Source organism: Ailuropoda melanoleuca, chromosome 5 (genome assembly GCF_002007445.2).
Source record: "Ailuropoda melanoleuca isolate Jingjing chromosome 5, ASM200744v2, whole genome shotgun sequence".
Classification (NCBI taxonomy): Eukaryota; Metazoa; Chordata; class Mammalia; order Carnivora; family Ursidae; genus Ailuropoda; species Ailuropoda melanoleuca.
In genome coordinates, this window is record NC_048222.1 from 42,891,032 (window position 1) to 42,906,743 (window position 15,712).

At 38.5% G+C, this 15,712-nt stretch overlaps 1 protein-coding gene across 4 annotated transcripts in view; it reads right to left on the minus strand.

The window, feature by feature from the left end:
- ZNF609 (zinc finger protein 609) overlaps positions 1 to 15,712 on the minus strand; it is a 192,903-nt gene that overhangs the window by 80,798 nt on the left and 96,393 nt on the right. The window lies entirely within an intron of this gene.

Consider the following 15,712-nt stretch of genomic DNA (forward strand, 5'->3'; position numbering starts at 1 on the left):
TCTTTTTCAAGATTGCTTTGGCTGTTGGGGTCTCTTGTGGTTCCACACAAATTTTAGGATCGTTTGTTCTAGTTCCATGAGAAATGCCATTGGAATTTTGATAGTGATTACACTGAATTTGTAGACTACTTTAGGTAGTATGAATATTTTAATGATACTGAGTCTGCCAAACCATGAACATGGAATATTTTTCCATTTGTTTGTCTTGTCTTTAATTTTTTCATTAATGTCTTGTAGTTTTTAACATATAGGTCTCTCACCCCCTTGGTTAAATTTAGTCCTAGCAGGGCACCTGAGTGGCTCAGTCGCTAAGCATCTGCCTTTGGCTCAGGGCGTGATCCCGGAGTCCTGGGATCGAGCCCCACATCAGGCTCCTCTGCTGGGACCCTGCTTCTTCCTCTCCCACTCCCCCTGCCCGTGTTCCCTCTCTCACTGGCTGTCTCTCTGTCAAAGAAATCTTAAAAATAAAATCTTAAAAAAAAAAATTAGTCCTAGCTATTTTATGCTTTCTGATGCAACTGTAAATGGGATTGTTTTCTTAAATTTCTCTTTCTGATATTTTGTCATTAGTGTATAGAAATGCAACAGGCTTTTGTATTGATTTTGTATCCTGCAAGTTTACTGAATTCATTTATTAGTTCCAACAATTTTTTAATGGAGTCTTCAGGGTTTTCTATATATATTATGTCATTTGCAAATAGTGACAGGTTTTTTTGTTTGTTTGTTTGTTTTTTTTCACTTCTTCCTTTCCAATCTGGATGTCTTTTATTTCTTTTTCTTAAATAATTGCTCTGGCTAGGACTTCCAATGCTATGTTGAATAAAAGAGGCAAGAGTGGGCATCCCTGTCTTGTTCCTGATCTTGGGAAAAAGCTTTAAGCTTTTCACCATTGAGTATGATGTTAGCTAAGGACTTGGCATATATGGCCTTTATTATGTTGAAGTACATTCCCTCTCTACCCACTTCATTGAGAGTTTTTATCATAATCGGATATTGAATTTTGTCATATGCTTTTCCTGCATCTATTGAGATGATCATATAATCTTCACCCTTCTTTTTTGTTAATGTGTTGTATAACATTGACTGATTTGTGGATGTTGAAATATCTTTTTTTTTTCTTCAAAGATTTTATTTATTTATTTGACAGAGATAGAGACAGCCAGCGAAGAGAGGGAACACAAGCAGGGGGAGTGGGAGAGGAAGAAGCAGGCTCACAGCGGAGGAGCCTGACGTGGGGCTCGATCCCTTAACGCCGGGATCACGCCCTGAGCCGAAGGCAGACGCCCAACCGCTGCGCCACCCAGGCGCCCCAATGTTGAAATATCTTTGCATCCCTGGAATAAATCCCACTTGATCATGGTGTATGATACTTTTGAATTGTTGAATTCAGTTTGCTAAAATTTCGTTGAGGATTTTTGTACTCGTGTTTATCAGGGATAATGGCACATAATTTTCTTTTCTTATGGTGTCCTTGTCTGCTTTGGCATCAAGGTAATGCTGGCCTCATAGAATGAGTCTGAAAGAGTTCCCTCCTCTTCTAAAAACAGTAAAGGTAGTGGATTAATCATATATAAAGCTAGTATAAAGGCTAAAAGACAAAAGTAGGAAACATAACTGTGATTATAATAATTAGTTAAGGGATACCCAAGATAAAAAGATGTAAATGTGACATCAACAACAAAACCTGGGTGGGGGAGAGTAAAAATATTAAGCTCTGGAATGGGATCAACTTAAAATACACTGTTATGGGGTGCCTGGGTGGCTCAGTCGATTGAGCATCTGCCTTCGGCTTGGGAAATGATCCCAGGGTGCTGGGATCAAGCCCTGCATCAGGCTCCCTGCTCAGCAGGGAGTCTGCTTCTCCCTCTCCTGCTCCCCCTGTTTGTGCTCTTTCTCTGCCAAATAAGTAAATAAAATCTTTTAAAAAAATAGATGTTATAGGGGCGCCTGGGTGGCACAGTGGTTGAGCCTCTGCCTTCAGCTCAGGGCGTGATCCCGACGTTATGGGATCGAGCCCCACATCAGGCTCCTCTGCTATGAGCCTGCTTCTTCCTCTCACTCCCCCTCCTTGTGTTCCCTCTCTCGCTGGCTGTCTCTATCTCTGTCGAATAAATAAATAAAATCTTAAAAAAAAATAGATGTTATAGATATAGGTTGTTATGTATGTAGGCCTCACAGTAACTGCAAAACAAAACCTATAGTAAACACAAAAGAGAAAGAGTATACCAGATCATATGTTAGACCACAAAACAAGTCTTAATAATTTAAGAGTATACCACTAAGTATACCACTAAAGAAATTTAACAAACCACAAAGAAAGAGAGTAAAAGAAAGGAACAGAGAGGAACTACAGTAACAGCCACAAAACAAATAACAAATGGCAATAAGTACCTATCAATAATTACTTTATTCTAAATTATTTTTATTTACTTTTTTAAAATTGAAGTATAGCTGACACACAATGGTATTAATTATTAAGTATCAATGATTACTATAAATGTAAGTAGACTAAATTTTCCAATCAAAAGACATACAGAAGCATTCAGGATGAAAAAATAAGACTCATCTATATGCTACCTACAAGAGACTCACTTTAAATGTAAGAATACACGCAGACTGTAAGTGAAGGGCTGGAAAAGATATTCTATGCAAATAGGAACCAAATGAAAGCTGGAGTGGTTATAACTCATACCAGACAAAACAGTCTTTTTTCTTTTTTTCTTAAATAAACTCTATACTCAACATGGGACTTGAACTTACAATCCCGAGATCAAGAGTCACAGCACCCCCAGAAAAAACAGACTTTAAAACAAAGAGACAAAGATGGGCATTACATGACAACCAGGTCAATCCAGCAAGAGGATATAATATTTGTAAATATTTATGCCAACAGAGGAGCACCTAACTATATAAAGCAAATATTAACAGACCTAGAGGGGGAAATAGCAAGACAGGAACAGTAGAGGAGTTTACTACCCCACTTACATCAGTGGATAGATCATTCCAACAGAAAATCAATAAGGAAATATCAACCTTAAGTAACACTTTAGACCAGATGGAGTTAACAGATATATACAGAACATTCCATCCAAAAGCAACAGAATACATATTTTTTTCAAGTGCATATGGAACATTTTCCAGGAGAGATCGTATGTTAGACCACAAAACAAGTCTTAATAATTTAAGAGGACTAAAATTATATCAAGCATCCTTCCAACCACAATGGTATGAAACCAGAAACCAACTATAATAAGAAAACTGGAAAATTCACAAATGTGTGGAGATTAAACAACATGAACCACCAATGGGTTAAAGAAAGAAAAAATGAAAAGAGAAAAAATACCTTGAGACAAATGAAAATATAAATATACCAAAATTTGTAGGATTCCACAAAAGCATTAAGAGGGAAGTTCATAGTAATAAAAACATCTACCATAAGAAATAAAAGTCTTAAATAAACCACTTACCTAAGAACTAAAAACTTGAAGGAATTAGAAAAAGAGCAAATGAAGTACAAAGTTAGTAGAGGAAGTAGATTAGAGCAGAAATAAATAAAGACTAAAAAGACCCATGAAATGAAGAGGTAATTCTTTGAAAAGATATACAAAATTGACAAGATTTTAGCTAGATTCACAAGAGAGAGACACACAGAGAGACAGAAAGGGAGAGAATTCAAATAAAATCAGAAATTAAAGAGGACATATTACAACTGACATCACAGAAATACAAAAGGTCATAAGAGACTTCTAAGGTAATTATACGCCAACAAACTGAACAATCTAGAAGAAACGGACAAATTCTTAGAAACACATAACTTATCCAGACTGAGTCATGACGGAGTAACAAGTGTGCACAGACCAATTCCTAGTAAGGGAACTGAGCCAGTAATCAAACACCCTGTAATGAACAAGTCCAGGACCGCACACCTCCAATGATGAGTTCTACCAAACATTCAGAACTTAATACCAAACCTCAAACTCTTCCAAAATTTTTACTTTTACTCTGAGGGACAGCAGTTAAGAATGTGATGGCTAGTAGTACAATTTGGTGCCATTTATCTGATTTGTGCCAAGATACTAGCCATTTTACCCACCACTGCTTTTGCAGTTAGCAGTGCCCGTCAGAGTTTGTCAACAGAGTGAAAAGGGCAAATAATGTCTTTTACTATCATTATGAAAATAATTCTGACCTAGAGAATCTCTGAAAAGCTCTCAGAGATATCTACAGGTCAGAGGATCATATTTTGAGAACAAATCAGGTTTCATGTTCTGGGACTGAAGAAGTAATCAGCTTTTCCAGAACCATATGCCCATCTGATTCCTGAAGAAAACTGGGATTCTGGTAGCCAGGAAGTTGAGGGAGACTGTGATTAGTGGGCAAAGTGTCTGCCACAATGGGGCAGTTTGGAAGTAACGGTGAAGGAAAAAGAGACGTGAAGGCAGGGAACACTATTAGGAAGAGGGGAGTAGGAAAGAATGCTCCTAGGATCCACAGACTATGCATTTTGTAAGTAACGTATGTTTACAAGTTAGGTAATAATAAATTTCAGTGGTTGGGCAATGAGTATTTTAAACATTCGGGAGAATGAAGAGCTCAGCTAATGGTTTAGAAAATGGACAAATGAATGATGGTCATTAGAGAGGAAACTGACCTTACCCTTATGGGAGGAGGGAAAATCAGTCTCTCTAGTGACTATTTGTTTTCAAATTACCAAGGATAAGACTTCTTTGAAAATACAGCTTAGTAGTTCAGAAGTTAAACACACCATTATCTAAAAGAAATTTTAAAATGGGTCTTCAATTAAACAGGAGCCATCATTTCCTAAACAAGTCTTCCTTGTCTATGCTATTTAAACTAAAGGTATTAGAGTTCTAAAACTTCAAAGTGGTATGAAGGGTATTGTGCCGTATGGATTAACTCCTGATTATGGACACCTTAGCACTGTTGAACCAAGTGGGAAATGGCCATCTGCTTAGAAAGGGTTCATAGCCTAAGTGTCTCCCAGGTAATTTTATGCCCTAGAAGGTCACAGAATAGTGGGTGATTTTGTATAACAATGGGTAATTTCAATGAGACATCATTCATTCTAAAGAAAGCACCTTAAACAACAAAGCTGATTTGGGTTCCTAAAGAGCATGTTTATACCATAGCATCTCATTTTCTATCACGTATATGTTCCTAAAAGAATATGCACAGAAAAATCACAGCATCATATTGTGGAAGAATCTTAAAGATCATCTAACTAACCACTCAAGGGTGAAATATTTTCCATAATGGGTAGTCATAAAAACCTTGTTCAAACTCCATCCCCACCCATGTGGGAGGAGAAAATAACCCTTACTCTACTAGGGTGGTTTAAAAGATTAAATTCTTTAATAGGGCAAGTGCCTAGCAAAAGGTATATAGTATTTTGGCAATCTCATTATTAGTTACTATTATAATATAATTATATTTATATTATATATATTTATATTATTATATAATTATAAATATATATGATTATAATAATAAGTCATTATTATTCTAATAGTCAAGTCACCCTTGGAAGCTCATACTGAATTTCATATTTATTAAAACTCCCTAGATCTTTTCTACTCAAACTTTGAAAGACTTCTTTCATTACTGACCCCTAGTTTCCTTTCCCAGAAGCAACCAATGTAATGCATATGTATTTGCTTGCTTATATGTAACTTTTATTTTTTTAGACAAATGACAGTGTACTATATATACTGTTTTATACCTTGTAACAAAAATGTAGATAATGATTTTAAACGTTTTTAAATTTTAAATGTTCATCTTCCTAAAAGGCATACTGGTTGAAATCTCAGCTCTATTTTTTTTAAAAGATTTATTTGAGAGAGACAGAGAGCAGAGCAAGCCAGAGAAAGCATGAGTTGGGGAGACGGGAGAGGAACAGGGAGAAGCAGACTCCCTGCTAAGCAGGGAGCCCGATGTGGGGCTGGATCCCAGGACCCTGGGATCATGACCTGAGCCGAAGACAGATGCTTAACTGACTGAGCCACCCAGGCTCCCCTCTCAGCTCTATTATTTAATAGCCGGGTAACCACAGACACAATATGCAATCTTTCTATTTTATTCTTTAAAATAAAAACATTAAGAGTACCTGTATTTCATACGGCCATTGTAGCAATTAACTAAATGTGAAGTGCTTACTTAACAGTGCCCAAGACACAGTAAAAGTTCAATAAATATTAGCCACTGCTGCTGATAGTAATAACAATATCTTGTTAATTTGTCTCTTAGTCTCTAATGACATTGTCAATTTCTACTCAGACATGCAGTGCTTAAGCTCTCCATATGTAGTGGTTTGTCATGGTACAGTTTTGACTTTTTGTCATGCTTTCCCTTCCTTCTTCTGGTAGAGGAATTTCTCTTTTCTGTGAGAAATGCACTCCCCTAACCTCATTCCACTATAGCAGTGGGCTGAACTCTACACAAAATACATGAAGTAAGTTCTCCACAGACCATAGAAATTCTTTCTTCCTCTGGTACCTTAAGCTGGAAGGACTAAATTAAAACTGGAGCTGCCAATATCCATTTCTACTAATACATAACAAAGGCTTGACTAAGAATAAAGCCAATTCAGGGGAAAGGAGAATAGGGAAATGAGGAAAGACAGAATCCTTTTTTTTTTTTTTTTTAAGATTGTATTTATTTATTTGAGAGACAGAAAGAGAGAAAGAGAGAAAGGAAGAGGGAGAACATAGAGGGAGAGTGAGAGAGAGAAGCTGACTCCTGGCTGGGCAGAGAGCTGGATGCAGGGCTCAATCCCAGGACCCTGAGATGATGATCCCAGCTGAAGGCAGACGCCCAACCAACTGAGCCACCCAGAAGCCCCTAGAATCCTGATGACATTATTTGAGTCCTTGCTGGAAACTAATCAACTCCATTTGTGGGAACATATAAATTCCTTGTTTGCTTAAACTAGCTTGAGCAAGGTTTCCACCACAATTGAAAAAGTCCTAACAACTATACATCACCTACAAACTTATATACCTAATTTATATTTAGTCATGGAACTTATAATAAAAATGTTGAACAAAACTAGACCAAAGGCAGTGTTGTGGTACACCACCTCCAACCTAGCTGACAAACACCTAGTAATCAATACTCTTTAAATATAGCTTTTCAGCCAGCTATAAAGTCACCCAACTATATCACCATCCAGTCCACATTTCATCAACATGTCATCAAATATCATAAAAGTCTTCTTCAAATTCCCTGAAGAAATCAAGGTACTCCAATCTATCTACCTACCCAACAACTGTATTGGGAACAGAGAGAGAGAGAGAAAATTTACAGTACCTTGTTTAAGGACTTAATTTGGTTTCTAATAAGCAAAAGTTTTCTGGATTCCTTTCTTCATTCAGAAATATTAAATAATTACCATGGTGTCAGGACAGTATTATGTCAAGTGATAAATCTTGTGGGGGGAGGGACAGCGGGAGAGGGAGAAGCAGACGATGGGCTCGATTCCAGGACCCTAAGATCATGACCTGAGCCGAAGTCAGACACTTAACCGACAGAGCCACCCAGGTGTCCCTTAAAGCACTCTGTATGTATTCCTCAAAACCATCCACTGTGGTAATTAATATAGTAATATAGTATCTCCTTTTAAAAAAGTAAATGAAAATTTATTTTTACTCAAGTATAATTAACAAAGTGTTAGATTAGTTTCAGATGGACAATATGATTCAACAATTTCACACATTCTCGGTGCTCATCAAGATAAATATACTCTTTTTTTTTTTTTAAGATTTTATTTATTTGACAGAGAGAGACACAGCGAGAGAGGGAACACAAGCAGGGGAGTGGAAGAGGGAGAAGCAGGCTTCCTGCTGAGCAGGGAGCCCGATGCGGGGCTTGATCCCAGGACCCTGAGATCATGACCTGAGCCGAAGGCAGACGCTTAACGACTGAGCCACCCAGGTGCCCCATTATACTCTTAATCCCCTTCACCTATTTCACTCCCACTCACCTCTCCTCTGGCAACCATCAGTTTGTTCTCTATATTTAAAAGTTTGTTTTTTTGTCTCTTTTTTTCTTTGTTCATTTTGTTTCATAAATCCCACATACGAGTGAAATTACATGGCATTTGTCTTTCTCTGACTTATTTCACTTAGCATAACATCCTCTAGGTCTATCTCCATTGTTGTAAATGGCAAGATTCCATTCTGTTTTATAGCTGAGTAATATTCCATTGTACATAAATGTGTGTGTGTATATATATGTCTGTATATACACATATACCACATCTTTATTGATTCATTTATTGATGGACACTTGGGTTGCTTCTCTATCTTGGCTATTGTAAATAATGCTGCACTAAACGCAGGGGTGCATCTCTTTGACTTAGCATTTTCATTTTCCTTCAGTAAATACCCAGTAGTGGGATTATTCAATCATACAGTAATTCTATTTTTAAGTTTTCAAGGAACCTCCATACAGTTTATGACAGTGGCTTCTCCACTTTGCATTCTCACCAAAAGTGCATGGGGTTCCTTTTTTACCACATCCTCGTTAAGTAGCCTTATTACTGGTATCCTTGTCTAATATTTGTTGTTTCTTGTGTTTTTAATTTTAGCTATTCTGACAGGTGTAAAGTGATATTTCATTGTGGTTTTAATAGTACCTTCTCTTAAAGATGAAATGTACTAAGGCTAAACAGGTTAGGTAACTTGGCCAATGTCATACAGCTACTAAGTGATAAAACTGGGATTCAAACTCGAGCAGTTTGGTTCTAGAACTCATGCAGTAATAAAGAAGTGAGAATCAAAACTGGATGGTGTCACAAGAAGTCAAGTGAAAAGGGAGTTTCAAGAAGAAAATGGGCTAGTGTTAAACAATCTTAGTAAGAAGTTGAAATTGCAGCAAGGGTAAAGCACAGAAGCTAAGAAGCTAAACTGACTGCACTGGGTAAAGAAAAGCATGAAGTGGTGAAGAGAAGATAATTAGAATTTATTACGAGTCTATTGTGTGCCAGGATTTCTACATATGTTAGCTCATTAAATGTCCTAATTTCCCTAAGAAGTAGATGATAGCTTTGTTTGACAGAAAACAAACAGAGCCCTGGGAAGGTTAACTGATTTTTTCATAATTACTCAATTATTCAGTGGCAGGGCCAGGAGTTGAATCAAGGTATGTCTAACTCTGAAACTTATACTCTTCCCCTTTAAATTATGCTACTCCAAAGAAGCTTAGGCATGACCAGGAAGAAGAGTACAAATGACTCACAAACTATCTATTTAACACTTTGTTCTAGGATTTTGCTAAAGATTAATGTATAAGTTTAATGATCTATAATTTTGAAAATCTGGATATTTGCCTGTCCAATGTTCTCCTTCTGGTTTTCTCCCATTTGCCAGGATTCCCTAAACAACAGGATCACTGACTCCACATGCAAATTTTTTCAGTATTTTCCAATATGATTAATTTGGATTTGGACACTTCCACTCCGTCAAAACTCAAGATGCTCTGTCACAGAGGAAAAAGGATACTTGCTCCTTCGTAGTCCTCTGGTAAAGCAAACGTACCTTTTGTAAAAAGAACAAAGATTGTTCAAGAGTTTTAATCTGTTTTTGGATCTGGGTTTGCACATTAGTTCTGGTAAATCCTTAGTTCCATATTTTGATTTCTGCTTAAAGTTGCATAATATGTTTCTGATTTTTCAGTATAAATATCCTCTGAAGTGAGACTGAAACATGTCATAACGCATTCATGCCTTGCTAAACTATATTTCATTTTTTAACAACTACTCCTTAGCTCAGCTCTTCTAAATAAGACCAACAAAACCCCAAACACTAAATAACAACACTACATGAAATTTAGAATTTTGTAGAACATGCTTAACATATGAGGCTCACGAAATCCTATAGAAATTGAGAGGGGCAATTCATCTTTCAAGGGATAGAAAGATTCTTTTTTTTTTTTTTAAAGATTTTATTTATGTATTCGACAGAGATAGAGACAGCCAGCAAGAGAGGGAACACAAGCAGGGGGAGTGGGAGAGGGAGAAGCAGGCTCATAGCGGAGGAGCCTGATGTGGGGCTCGATCCCATAACGCCGGGATCACGCCCTGAGCCAAAGGCAGACACTTAACCACTGTGCCACCCAGGAGCCCCAAGGGATAGAAAGATTCTTAAATACCATAACTTAGTAAGACATCAGAGTACTCTAATATTGGAAAGAACTCTGTCCTTAAAAACGTCTTTAACCAAGGTAGTGCATTAGTCAAAGCCAACAATGTTAGAGTAACTATATTCTAGTTAAAGGTTTTTATTGCCTTTACTACTAAACATGGTCCTTATTCTAATACAAATCCATTCACCCAAGTAATAAAATGGAGAATCACACAACTCTATAAGGCTCAGAAAAACAGATGTATCCTGCATTTGTAGAGTTAATACGAAGTTTATGTCCTTTCTTGCAAAACTTCATTCTAGATGAGAGGACAGACTGGTAAAAACATAATCACAATAAAGATGAACAAAGGGGTGTAAGTACCCTCCGCAGGTAGTGACTGCCAGAGGGAACAGAGAAGACTTCATACTGGAGTGGACCTAGGGCATAAGTAAGAGTTTCCCAAGAAAAGAACGCACACTCCATGCAGAAGGAACAACCACTCAAAGGTGCATAAACAAGAACAAATATATTAAAAGAACTACAAGTTGCTATATTTGGTTGGAATAAAGACTGCAGGGAGAGTAAAATTTGGATTTAACTTTCCAGATATTAATAAACTACTAAGGAATTAAAACAAGGGAATGATGTTATCAGAGCTGTATATTTAAAGGTAAAATTAAGGGGCACCTGGGTGGCTCAGTCATTAGGCGTCTGCCTTCAGCTCAGGTCATGATCCCAGGGTCCTGGGATTGAGCCCCATATCGGGCTCCTTGCTCAGTGGGAAGCCTGCTTCTCCCTCTCCCGCTCCCCCTGCTGGTGTTCCCTCTCTCGCTGTGTCTCTCTCTCTGTCCAATAAATAAATAAAATCTTTAAAAAAAAAAATTAAAGGTAAAATTAATGGAAGGCAGTAGACTAAAAGAGATTGAAAAGGAGGGCTCCTAGCTAGATGCCTGCTGCAATAAACCCAGTTAGTCGGAAGGAGGGGAATGACAGGAAGGATTCAAGAGACATCCGGGATGTATGAGCAACCTGACTTCATGAGACATCAGACATATAGGTAATCTTAAAAGAGTCAGGCATGATTAGAATTTCAGGTTCAGACAGTTGAGAGATTATTCCACAAATATTTACTGAGCACCTAATACATGCCAGGCACTATTCTAAGCACTCAGGATATGCTATAAACCAAACAGACGAAAATCCCAGTCTCTGGAGCTTAAATTCAAGTGGATGGTATCTTATATCTGAAAAAGAAAGAAAAAAGAGGAGAGACAAACAGGTTTTTAGTTTTGATTTGGAGAGAGGCTGAAGAAAGATGAATGAGATTAGTCTTTTTGGTTTTCTTTTAAATTTTCCTCAGTTGCCAGTACTCTAAGAAAAGAAGTAGGTTGGTTTTCAATGCACAATCTGAGGGACATCAGAATAATATATAAATACAAATGAAAACAATATAACTTTCCACCTATCTGACTAGCACAGATAAAAAAGTTGAACAAATACTCAAGTTGGCAAGAGTAGGGAAAAAACCACGCATTCTGTTGTAGTTGGTAGGAATATAAATTGGCAGAAACTCGGTGGAGGGCACTTTGGCACTATGTACAAAATGTAAATTGCACATGCTCTTTGGTCCAAAATTCTGTTTCTCTAATTTATATAAAGACGATAACAGGACAGGCACACAAAGATGTATGACAGGGCGCCTGGGTGGCTCAGTCAGTTAATTGTCTGCCTTCAGCTCGGGTCATGATCTCAGGGTCCCAGGACTGAACCCCACATCAGGCTCCCTGCTCAGTGGGGAGTCTGCTTCTCCCTCTGCCTTCCTCCTCCCCTGCTCAGGCTCATTCTCTCTTTCAAATACATAAGTAAAATCTTAAAAAAGAAAATATGTATGACATACAGTTTGTTTCAGTGTTGTTTTTAATAGCTAAACAGAAAAGGCCCAGAAACAATGCAAGCGTCCACCACAGCACAGACCTCTATCAAGGACAGATATCCACAGCATACTTTTGAGTGAACACAAGGTTACAACACAGCATGTACTAGATGAGCCCATAAATGTTAAATTGATGTCTACATTAAGTATATATGATTCTTTAACAGTAGGTAGATGAGAAATTAGAAATGGAAGTTGAGATCTGGAAGGATGTTCTTGCAGTCATCTCTGAGTAGTAAGAATCTAAATGATTTTTAGTTTCTCTTTTATATTTTTCAGTATTTGATTTCTCATTATATTCAGAATTTGGAGTTTTTAAAAAAGCTATTTTATTTTAAAGGAAAAGGGAGAGGTGTTTACATATGTGAAGGTTTAGGTTTATTATTATTTTTTAAAGATTTTATTTATTTGCTTAGAGAGAGAGAGTACACAAGCCAGAGGAGGGCCGGCGGGGGAGGGGGGGAGTGGGTGGAGAAAGAATCTCCAGCAGAGAGGGGCTTGATCCCACAACCCCAAGATCATGACCCGAGCCAAAACCAAGACTGGGATGCTCAACTGACTGAGCCACCCAAGAGCCCCAGGTTCAGGTTTATTATAAGACAAGGGGCTGGGGCTGATGAGGAGATGGGCAGGTAGGTGAAAAGAGCAGCAACAGTGGGGCACATAAGTAGAAGGGGAAGGCAGAAAGGTAAGGAGATTAGGTCAGTACATCCACTGTAGAGGTCACTGGGCAACAGGACTGGTCCCAAACAGCTGGGTGGCTCCTAAGAGCTGGGGAAACAGGCAGTTCTATGCAAACATCTCTATGACCTTCGTAGGCAGATATTCATAACCGAGAAACTACCTATTTTCACTTGATTCTAGATGTTGAGAACTGACCGGCATCTTTCATGCCTGTGCAAATATGTAAAATCTTTGTTGGGAAATAAACAACAATCCCAAACCTCTCTCCGTGGCAACCAGAATCCTACCTGGAACAAGGCCAGAAAAAGCCATGTCTCCAGCACTTCTGAGAAAACTGTGGTTGCTGTTTATCAAATTAAAATGCAAAGCAGCTCACTCCAGTGTCACTGAGAACTGTCAGAAAGGGATTATGGTTCCCACCCCAACGATGCAGGTCAGCTAAACAATACCCATCTTCTGTGCTGGGAAGGAGGGAGAAGGAGAAAGATTAGGCCTGTTTCCAAATAGCAGTCCCGCCTGCTTGTTACCGTGGTAACCTCCTTTCCCTGAGCTGCTCTCATTTGTCTCTCTCTGCCTGACCTTCATGTTGCTCTGACAGTAACTGAGGAGGAAAAGGTGCCCGTCTGCCAGCTCAGCACTCAAGTTGAGGGCACTGAGCAAGAAAAAGAGGCACTCAAAGTCCATCTCATTCTAGACTCTGAACGGTGACCTTAGAGCGATTGGAGTCCTGAAAGAGATTACTGGTAGCCCCTGTCATTCCATCCTTCCTCCCCTGCTCTCAGGCCACCTCACTTCTCTGATATACCGTTTTAGTGTGAGGATTCTGAGTCACAGTCAAGTGGGTAGGTGAGGAGTCACAGAGAAAAGAAAAAACAAGGCATGACAGGCTGAAGAATAGAGGTAATAAAATATTAACTCAAAAATGCCTGAGAAGATTATCAGCATAACAGTTAAGTATAGCTTTTAGTTTCCTCTCTCTTCAGGATTCATGCCATATGTTCAGTCAGTGGAGGTGTGAGAGCAATTAAGGTACTTAAGACACAGCTAGGGGAAGGGCCCAAATACTCAGTGTTTTTTACTGTTTTTCTTCAAGCCACAGATACAAAAAATTCAATCATTTAACAAATAATTATTCAGTACCCTCTATCTGTAGGTCCTTTGCTAGACACTGGGTATGGAGTGGTAAAAGAAAGAGACTGGTAAATAAATAGGAATTGGAAACCTACTAAGGACTAGACAGGGCAAGTGATAAGAGAACATGTGAGCTGTCTACAGTAGTCAGGGATGGAATCTCTGAAGAGGTTGGATTTAAGCTGAGACCTGAAAGATGAGCAGATATCGAGAACCTGGGGATAAGCAATAAAGGCAGAGGAAATGATATATGCAAACCCCTAAGGAGGAAAAAACTTACCATATATTTGAAGCCCATATTTCATTTTATATTACCAGAAACATCCACAGAAAAATGCCTGAGTCTGCTGATTCTAGAAGCTTAGGAGGCCCAAGGAATGGGCCTAGAATAGCTAGCCAGATATTATCCACTAAGTTCACAGATGACTGAGTTATGATGATATCAGTCATGAAATGATATGGTCTACGGACAGAACTCTTATCCAATGGTTTAGAAAAATAAGGACTACACAACTGGAGTCAGTTCTCTACCAAAAGCAGTCACTGTCTCTCCAAAAGACACGCTGTGTAAGAGTGGGGCTGATTTCCATTAGTTTATCTTAAATGGCATCCCAAACCCACTACAAACCCATTACAGACTTTACCCTAAACCTGGTTAAACTGATTTATGTTGGAGTAATGAGCTTATAAAGGTGGTGGCAGGGACAGGTTTTCATTGTAGTTTCCACCATTTATCTGTATAACTTTAGGCAAGTCAGTTCACATCTCCAAACTCCAACCTTATGAAAAAAGTTGGACTTTCTCAGTTACAGGTGACAGAAAACCATAGCCTGACTGGCTTAAACAAAAAGGGAATTTAGTAGCTCTCATATAATTAAAAAAAGTCCAAATTAGGCATTGCCTGACATAGGGGCTCAAATGATGTCATGGAGGCCTAGCTTCTATCCTTCCCTCTCTTGGTGCTGCCTTCTCTGGCCCAGCTTCATTTTCAGAAAGGCTTTCCTCCTGGTTGACAAGACAGCTACAGCAGTTCAAGCTTTACAAGCTCTTAACTGCCAGCCCAGTTGAAAGATGTGTTATTTTTTTAACCACTCTAACAAAAATCCAGGGGCACCTGGATGGCTTAGTCAGTTGAGCATCTGCCTTCGGCTCAGGTCATGATCCCAGAGTCCTAGGATCGAGCCCCTCTTCTCCCTCTCCCTCTGGCTGCCGTTCCCCCTGCTTGTGCTCACTTCTCTGTCAAATAAATTTAAAAAATCTTTTAAAAAAATCCTGAAATTCAGTCCAATTGGACCAGCATCTATAGTTTAAGAGCCAATGTCCCCTAAAATCTTTATAATCTTTTTATTTTGTAAATATTTGAGCATGTTCCAAAGTCTTCGCATTTTCAAGTTTAATTTTTAAAAGCCACTGTATACATGCAGTTTGGTCTGCCTCATATCCCTCTTTCCTATAGGAAAACTGCCCCCCTCCCCCGGCATCTTACTAGAAACTAGTAAGATGGGCAATCACAGTCTCTCTCCAGTCGCCTGGCTCTAGGGTGGGTTCAGCATCAATTTCTTCTAAAATATTAGAAGCTGTTGATAGAATATTTCATTTTTTTAGAAGGTGAAGCCATGCTTAATAAGCCTGTTCATCATATAAAACCCTTTGCACCTGTCCTGCTCTTAAAAGCATTAAATTTTTGCATGTTCCTCAAATAAAATACTTGAATGATCATCAAGGAGTTCCACCACAAAAGTAGTATTATGGCCAGGCAACAAACACATCCATTTCTATTACATGAATAAATTATGGCTGGATCATCAGAACATTCTGGAT